The sequence below is a fragment of the Dendroctonus ponderosae genome, unplaced genomic scaffold, assembly GCF_020466585.1.
Source record: "Dendroctonus ponderosae isolate FM_Combo_2020 unplaced genomic scaffold, Dpon_F_20191213v2 Dpon_F_20191213_25, whole genome shotgun sequence".
In the NCBI taxonomy this organism is placed as follows: Eukaryota; Metazoa; Arthropoda; class Insecta; order Coleoptera; family Curculionidae; genus Dendroctonus; species Dendroctonus ponderosae.
Window position 1 is genome coordinate 66,234 of NW_026018458.1, and position 9,423 is coordinate 75,656.

A 9,423-nucleotide genomic window follows, 5' to 3' on the forward strand; every position below is an offset into this window, starting at 1 on the left:
ATGAGTAGGTTTTAAATCTCCTCTCTATCTTTGAATCTTACGCACTTATTAAACGTATTAGAGATTGAAGATGCTATGGCCTCTCATATGTAATTGTAATCGTCTCTCATATAGGCATTTGTAGGGCTATTGAGTGTCAGATTGGATCCTCCAAGCCATCCTCCATCCTTGAATTCTTTCTGAATGAGATTCATAAGAGTCCTTTTACCTGCGGTGATTTGTATATCGAAGATTAAGTAGGCATATTTGGTATTGTTTCCACTTATATCGAGAACTGTGCGCACTGGAGAAATTTTCTATCCAAATTTCAACAGTTGTGGCGTCGTGTCTAAGTTCGTTTGGCTGCAATCAAATTAGAATTAATTAAGTAATTAACTCATTAGTTAATGGTTTCCAAGAAATGTTGATTTTGTTCGCAAGCGACAAGTACGTGATTTTGTAATCAATGATAGCGGATGATGCTGTCAGTAGTCGAACATGAAAGTTGCGTCTCGAAAGAATACCCTTCCCTGACTCGGTTCTGTACTAATTTACAGATTAAGGCCCGGTTCCACCAAGAGTTATTAAATTCTTGATTAACTAATCACAATCATTTTTTAATCACCACTTTAATCATGATTAAATTGTCATGCGTTCCACAACAAACATTTTAACTCCGGTTAAATAATAATCAGTCTTATCGGGTAAGATCGTATTTCCTTTGAATCCACGGTTCTGATTGGTTCAAACAACTGACAAATCAATTGAAATCATTTTCCCTCAAAATAGTAATTACATGTCGCTTGAAAATAGGATATTTATCTATCAATGGATAGAGAAATATCCTTCTATTACGAAATACTTCTGCGTTGCCTCCCCACACTGAAATAAGTTTGGGAAAACGAGCTGATTCATAAAAAATTACTTGTGTTGCACTTATTTCCCTTCTTGTAGATGGGAGTTTAATGTCACTTCAATAAGATGCGATCCAGTTGCATAATACCTCAACATAAGTAAAAGTTGTGTCATGGGTTAAATAGTGTTGTTTCTAAAAAATCCATTTAATGAACATGTGGCAATTTTACTATTATTCATTTATCATAACTTTCTGTACTATGTTGCAGGTCTATTTCTATTTCCAGCAGTAATGTTTGGACAGTGTTTTTCGATAAGCAAAATAGCGTAAAAAAACGGTGTCCATGATTTCAAAATAATTGACTCGTGGACTAAATATTTGGGGTCTTTTAACAACCTGAATGTCACTATCCGTTGTCACTATCAGTTGGTGGTAAAACATCGCCATAAAACAAATCCAACATGTGTTTACTGAAAATTGTTTGAGGTTATAATACTGCACTAATCGTGATTATCCTCAATAACCAGCCATTTTAGGCGATTAAGTTAATGTCCATAATCGTGGATAAAATTATGGTGGAACGCAAAGTGTTGATTAAATAGTCTTAATCAATGATTAACATTTTAATCGGAGATGGTGGAACCGGGCCTAAGTAAACTTAGAGAAATCGAGATAAACCACACACATCAGCTAGTGACTGTTGGTAGCCGATATTCATTGCTTTAACTTTGTCAGCAAGTTGTTGAGAGCGTGGATCTTTTTAGCACAATGAGAATTGAGTTTTCTGAACAATTTAAATGCGACCTCGAATTTATCACAACTTAGTTGACAAAATCGCTGTTACGGGCACAAAAAGAAAGAGGAGATCAAACAAATTTGAAAATTGATACTTTTGAGATCGATAGCGCAGAAATCAGCTAATTCTTGACTAATACGACATTCATTAGCTCTGTGTTAATAATATCTGGTAGAACTGTCTAAAGACGTAAAGACCTTTAAGAAATATCGTTTTTAAATAGTACTATTACGTGACAGATACATAATTAAATATATGGACAGTCAGAATCGATTATCCGCAATGAATCAAGTTTTTAACAATCAATTAGTACTTTAATCCATAAAATAGGCAATTCTACATTGAACAAAATGCAGCGCGTTAAAATTTGAATTTAACGTATATGCATTGACCGCAAAATTCAATTTTGATGTCGCCTATTTTAACCACAAACAATTATTGTTACAATTCCGTTTGAACATGACCTTTCTGTTCGAAGTTCTTACTTTCGTCAATTTGGTGAATAAGAAAGTTTTTAGTAAAACTGTATTAGTAAAACTGAAACAATAAACGTAAACTAGTTAGATTTGGCAGACTAAAAATATATGTAGATTTTTCCAAGATTCAATATCACTCACCTATCTGGTTTGTAAGATGATCTCTGATATCCAAAAATATTTTCGTTTATATATAGATTCCCTAAAAAATCAACATCAAGAAAACTATTTGAAAAATTCAGGTAATTTCTTTTTAATTTTTTTAAAGAGTTTCCGGTTCAGATTGCAATTTCAAAACTCGTCGCAACATATTAGGTACAAGGGATTTACGTGTGTAAAAACAGCAACTTAAAGTAAATAAGCGAAGTTCGTATTCTGTGGGAATATTCAGTCACTTACAGCCGTAGTATCGTTGAGCGACTTCCGAAGTCTTCAGCTTGACTTTGAAATGTTGAACCAATTGATTGTTGAGCGACTTGAAATTAAGCTAATTAACTCCCTGATTTGTTGGAAGTGAAGTTGAATCTTCCAGTTTTAATATTTTCATTGAATTAAATAAAATCATTTCGAGTTATTATTCTAACTGATTGACGCTTTACGAAAAGTTAGATTAAGTCAGGTCTTCCTGATATCAAGCATCTCATATGCTTCAGCATATTTACTGACATGCAGTTAATGAACATTTGGGTATACTTCAGGCCAGAACCTAAAATTTCCAAAATATTTTGCCAGTGTCCGTTTAGGTATAGCTGAAATTCAGTCATGACCAATTTAGTAGTGGTCCAAGCCAAGAACGTTTCGGTTCGTCATGATACCGAGAACCATCAAAAACCGTTTAAGATATTTAAAACAAAGCGAAAAAAGACAATGGGCAACAATTTCGCAAATTCGGAAGCGGCTACTTGTCCCTGCTGTGGCCTAACTTAGCTTATTATGTGGCCGGCTGGCTGCAACATGTCCTCGACGTTTTAGAGACTGATGACTTTTAGGAAACGGGTTTCTACGAATACGGACCTTTGATAAATTCCTGCGACTTTGATGGCTAGATGCCGACTGGTATGCTCAATGGACCTGCGACAACAATAAAACGAATTCGCCAATACAATTTTACTTATTTATACAAGCAGCCGACAAAAAATCAGGCGGTTGCCTTGGCTGAAATCAAACTTTTTGCAAGCCGATTACAATAGACACGAAATTCTTCACGATTTATGAATTTATTCTAGTGACCTCTTAGCAATAATTGGCAATTTATTTTCAATAATTTAATAAAAGGCAAAAAAATTATTATAACCTATAATATATCCACAGTCTAGTTAGCTAGTCACATAAACCTTGCAATTTTTTTGCAATTTCAATATATCATATACTGTTAATCATTTAAAATTCAGAAGGACAGTTGAATCGTTTTTCATAGATCAGATACTGCTAATGCTGAATATTTATATTGAAAGATTCATAAAGATCTACTAACAATTAATTTGTTTAAACTGCCACTAGTCTGGATCGCATTCAGCAACTGTAGGTATAGAACGAGGGAACGAAAATATATATTACTTTTAACTTCCAAATGACACTCAGATAGTGGAGTATTTTGCGGTTAACTACTACACAAAATATTATTTATTAACACCAGTTATAACCTAGTCTGCTGGGATTTTGCCAAATCCGAATATTTCTGAATATTTTATGTGGACTAAAGAGTATGCTATCGACGACCTAACACCTTTTGCACGACCTTTTGCAAACATAATTTTTTATGTGAACATTTTTATTAACAATATTAATTTTGAAAACTTTTCGGCGCAAAAAAATGTGCTTCATATATCTTGCTCCAACAATCCGTTTTCGAGATATTTACACTTCCCTAAAAATATTCCCTGAAACTTTTTAATTTCCCAATTTAACATCTTTATCTTTTTAAATTGGGATTCACCTGAACGGGTGAAGGTCCATCCAGGTTCAGACGCCAGAGAGCTACATCACATGTAAGTATACGTCTTAAGTGATATTAAAGTTAAAATAATTCACCTCAGCCTAAAGTTGATATAAATTAAAGTCCTTATTAAAGTAATACATTAATTCGAAATAATAAAAAAATAATGCAAATCGAGAAAAAATTAATTTAATTAATATTCTGACTTCCATTCACTTGAATATATTTTTGCGCCCGCTTATGAAAAAAATTGTCTAATTAATAGAAAATGAGTTATCGCTTTGCCTAATGGCTAATCCCCATAAAAAGCCCTGGCATTGCACTTATTCTAGGCACGGAATGTGAAAATGGTTAAATCAAGAATTCACTGAATAATTACAGTGTAAATATCTCGAAAACTGATTGTGGAAGCAAAAACTACGAAGTACAACTTTAGGCATCAAAATCGTTGCAGAATCAACGTTGTTAATAAAAGAGTCCTTACAATGTGATTTTAAAAACTTGTGCCTTATTAAAATTAGAAAATATACCATCGGCAGCGATTTCATCTACATTAAAATTCCAACAATTTATTTAGTTTGTATAATTTCTAACAGAAAAATCTCAATTAAAAAAATCGAAATTTTTTAATTCAGTAATCTGTGGCGCAGGATTATGGAACATCCGATATACTTCGATAGAAAGAATCGTAAGTTTTTTAAGTATAACTACTCAATGAAGCAAAACATGAGTAAATCCGTCATAGATAAAAGTCGTGCAAGTGGATGGTGCTTTTTCAGGCGTTTTTAATATGGTATGATCAATTAAACATTTTCGTAATCACCAGTTTTGCATTGCATTTTTCTATTAGGAGAGATTTTAGTTTGAACCATTCAGTATGCTCCCGATGAGGCAAAATCGAGAAAACTTGGCGGAAGAATTTGAAAATGCTTTAGTAGCATAGTAGCATATTCAGCCTCACATATATTGTTAGCGTGTGATATAAAAAACATGATTTCTGTCCAATTTTTATTAACTCGCGATTCGAAACTAAACTAATTTCTGTTTCAGACCTACTTTTTTCATTTTACAATCTAAGTAGTCTCTGAAAATTTTAAATGTAATTAGCTACTTTCGTGTGAAAGACTTCAGTGAAACAGGACGAATAAATAGAATTGAATCATACAGTAAATAAATTCAAAATAATTTAACAACCGAATGTTGCTAAAATTAATCATTTGAGAATCACTAATTGGGAAATAAACATTTCAAATTTTCTTGATGAAAAAACAGATAGGCTTTTTAGCGTGACTAATTAACTCAGTAACGGTTCCAATACGCAGCGCTAATACAGCCATTTAAATGAAAGATTATTATCAAAACTATCGAACAAAAAAATACTGATAAAATGATCGAGAAAACCGCAATTACATACAAACTAGCCGATAATTAAACAATTAATTATAACAAAAGATTTATGGGCTCTTTAAGATTTAGGAAATAAATATGTCTAGAAAGTTTGCGTGCAATAATATTATTTATGTTCATGCTTCTTTCATGTCGCCAACCGAACTGAAGTGTTGAATGACGAACACAGGAAATTATAATGTAGTGTGTATACAGAAAGCACATGCAAAGAGAATTGGTTAGTATGCAAAATGAATTAAAAAATTACAATTAATTTTTATCTAAAATACGCCTAAGTGCTCACGCTTCGAACATTTGTTTTAAGTTCGGAAAGTTAAGTAATCGGAAAAAAATGGATTCACAAAACTGTTTCGCCCAAATTTAGTACTTTTATTGTATCAAATTTTTGAATTTACTATTGGGTTTTTACGGGCCAACTACTGAATATCGTAGTTTTCTAATTCGATGCTTTTCGAAAAATTGTTTTGTTATTGTTAAAATAAATATTCGCTGAGTTAACTAAGTCTGTCAATTAATATCAGTCTTGCCTAGCTTTTCTGAGACACTCTGTATCATATAAAATATTTTTAAAATGCSTGCRCTTTGTGCGTCAACAACTGTTATATGAAACTATTTTTTGAAAGTTTAACACAATKAAAATAATGGACTCTCTCGCACTACAAAACCACCCTGTATATATGAATGTATTACAGATTATTCTCCGCGTTTTGGGTTSATCAGATATTATTCTGTAATATACATACTTACATACAAATAGCTAGGTATTTACAAATTATTGTTTGTATGTCTGTACATCTTTGTAGCAGTGAATGAAAATCAGGCTTATCTCCYGTATGCTCATTTATTAGAAATTAGTGCCTGGATGATGCCAAAACAATTGTTTTMAGTMATGAACCATTACATACTCCCTTGCCAAACTATTACATTTTTTGAGGTTTTGTTAGCACTATTTGGAARGAAGAATTAAACCAGTTGACTCAATTTACTTTGCTGTTAAATAGTGACATTATTGAAATCTGCATTGGCTTCCGTTTTCAGCAATCAACTTAGTTYAGTCGAAAGCGTTTATCAGTTCAGAACCAGTAGCTTTTCCACCATTTTATTCTCATACATCTTGTTGCTCTTCTTACATGCTATTTTTCYTAGTTACTTATGAACGTTTGTTTTTTAATTTGGAAACTGTCGATGAGGAAATTCAAAGTTACTCATGATCAACATTTTCGGCTTAAATTTGTCCACGTCTTCCAACAAAAATTTCTCAACGCTTTTCTGTTACTGCTGCCATTTCCATTACCTCTTTGTGTATGTTAAACGTATGCATATTTCCTCATCAGTTTCTATGTTTGTAGATTTTAATGGAATTTCATATTCGTTTACTTTTTTTCAACTGATGGAATTGTAACGAAGATTTTGGAGCTTGGATGATTGGCTCTTCGTTCATTTCTGTTGAGGTTAAAGAGCAGTTAATATATTGGTAACAATTTCAAAGTTAAATTTATAACCAGTGAATTATAGTCGCTATACATATGTGGTCAAGGAAAGTAAGTTTATGTTTTTTTTCTAATATTCGTTGATAGTACATATTTTACTATTTTAAATTACTTTACCACATATTCATAGGTAATACATCAATTTCCCGGAACCAAAGTTACGTACGTTGGTAGTACGTAAAGTACTTTCTATAATCGCTTTCAGGCATTAAAATGAGATGTTCATGACTTCCTGCAAATCATCTAAGGTCGCCAAAGCGTGCTCTTTTGGTAGTTAAACTTGCTTCTTAAAAAACTGGTGAATACTTACTAATGAACATTTTTCGGGATTCCAAATTTCGCAATTTCATTCAGAAGCTCTTCTCAAGAGATGGTTTCACTAATTTTCTATCCAAAAAATTATGAATGTCAGAAATTAAGTGGATTGAGGCATTAATGTATATGTCCTTCATATGTACAAGGAACATCTGATGCATATTTCAGTCGATATCAACGATGGCAAAGAAACAATATCGTGAAGTGTGTGAAAAAGCATCACTCTCGAAACAATTCGCATGACAATGCCATAACATAAATCTGAATAAATGAGACAATATTACGCCGTATTTTATTGCTCGCATAGTGGCCGCTTATTTATTCCGGCTTTGTCTTCACCAAATGCATTATTCCTACTAATGGACGCATCACGTATTCCAATCGCTTTTATTTTACATTTTAGGTCTTGCTGGCCGGTAAGTTTATGGTCATACGTGGGCGTGGCCGCATGTCCAGAACCTTTGCTCATTGGTCGAACTAATGACGACGGTTGACACTTTGACGTTTGTTTCGTGACTTGTTATCAATGTTATTAGCATTGCGGTTGTGCATATGTATGAATACACTGTTTGCTATGATATAAATGTGCATTTTGCCGACATATCAAAAGGCCAATTAGGTACTCGTATCTATACAATTTGCAAATAATGGCCGGGGCTCAAGGCATAAATATGATATGCGATGAGCAACAGAAGCAATCTAAGCTGATAAGTGAGGCACACAAAGGCTCAGTATGAAAACCGAGATGTAAAGAGGATAATGTAAAAGCACTATCTACAATAGTAATTAATTACAGTTCTTAAAGTAGCTGGTGGGTATAATTTTCTACTGAGTAAGCAACCTGGGCATCAGATTTAACTTTTATCGAACGCAGCTTTTTATACGTGATTCTCAGTACAAACTGGAACTGGTTCCAGCAAATTTGCAACAAATACCTAGTGTAATAATATTATCGTTGGACGTTAAGTATTCACATTATACAGAATGCGCTTCCATCAAAGATGAGTACACTACTAAGAGACTACTAAGCAGAGATTACTCGTCTACTAATATCTGCTTTTACATGCATTCTGAAGATTAGACAACTTATACCCATGCTCAGTTTAATTTTTTACTTTCAACTATTTTTGAAAGTCAAAACTCAAAAAATCAACAATAGAATAAAAATTAATTCAAACAGATAACGTGGCGAAAATCTCCGGCCTGCATGTCCTCAGGTAATTTTTTTACCTCTATTTCTTATAAGTTATATGAGATGCCAGGCAAAATGCTTTGTATTAAAACTTTGTAACATTTCCAGCGGAATTTGACAATAGCTTAAAATTGTTACGGTTCCAGTATAAAAATAATTAATTGCAGTCAATTTCAGAAAACCGCCTCACTTCACAACAATGCCATACTCGCGATTACTTTGGACGTGTTTTGGTACCTAAGTGCACAAAATTTTATTTAAATAGGGAGAGGGTGCATTGGGAGATACTTTAATAATTCTATATTTTTGTGAACATAATGTATATGTATATAACACTCTATATACTCAGCCCAAAAGTATCAAATAATGTAAAAAACCTCCAAATTGAAAAAAACCTTAGTAAGGCATTCGTTTCAAAATTCCGTATTGGCATTCATACCTATTTTCCATAATCCATGTGCGCAAAAAAGACTTTACGTCTCGTAGCTTCTTTACCAGAAGGCTCTGGTTTTCTTTACCAAAAGGAACCATTTTGCAAAGTTGTAGCAGCTCTTTATAAGAGCTCTCGAAATACCGACATAAAATCGAAAAACACTTGTTTATAAAATGTCCTATTTCTAATCCACTACTGAGTAACTGCAAAATTTCTAATTCAGGAAGTTTTGGATTAGAGGGCATTGACAACATTATGCGGCATTCACATACAGGATAGAATGTTCCTTAGGGAACACATGATCAAAGGGGTAGTGCGATATTCTTAGGATCAAATGAAGCCAATATGACCAAACTTATTATGAAAAAAAATGTCCGGTTAATCTGCTATTGATGGTCAGTTCTTCAAAAAACATGTTTTTTGATAAATCAGAAAAATGGTTTTGATGCAGGAATCGCGCTCATCCGCTTTGGGCAAGCGAGGAATTCTTCACTATCTTGGTACAAGGCTACCAGATTTTTTTATTTGTCAGCTGGCATCAAT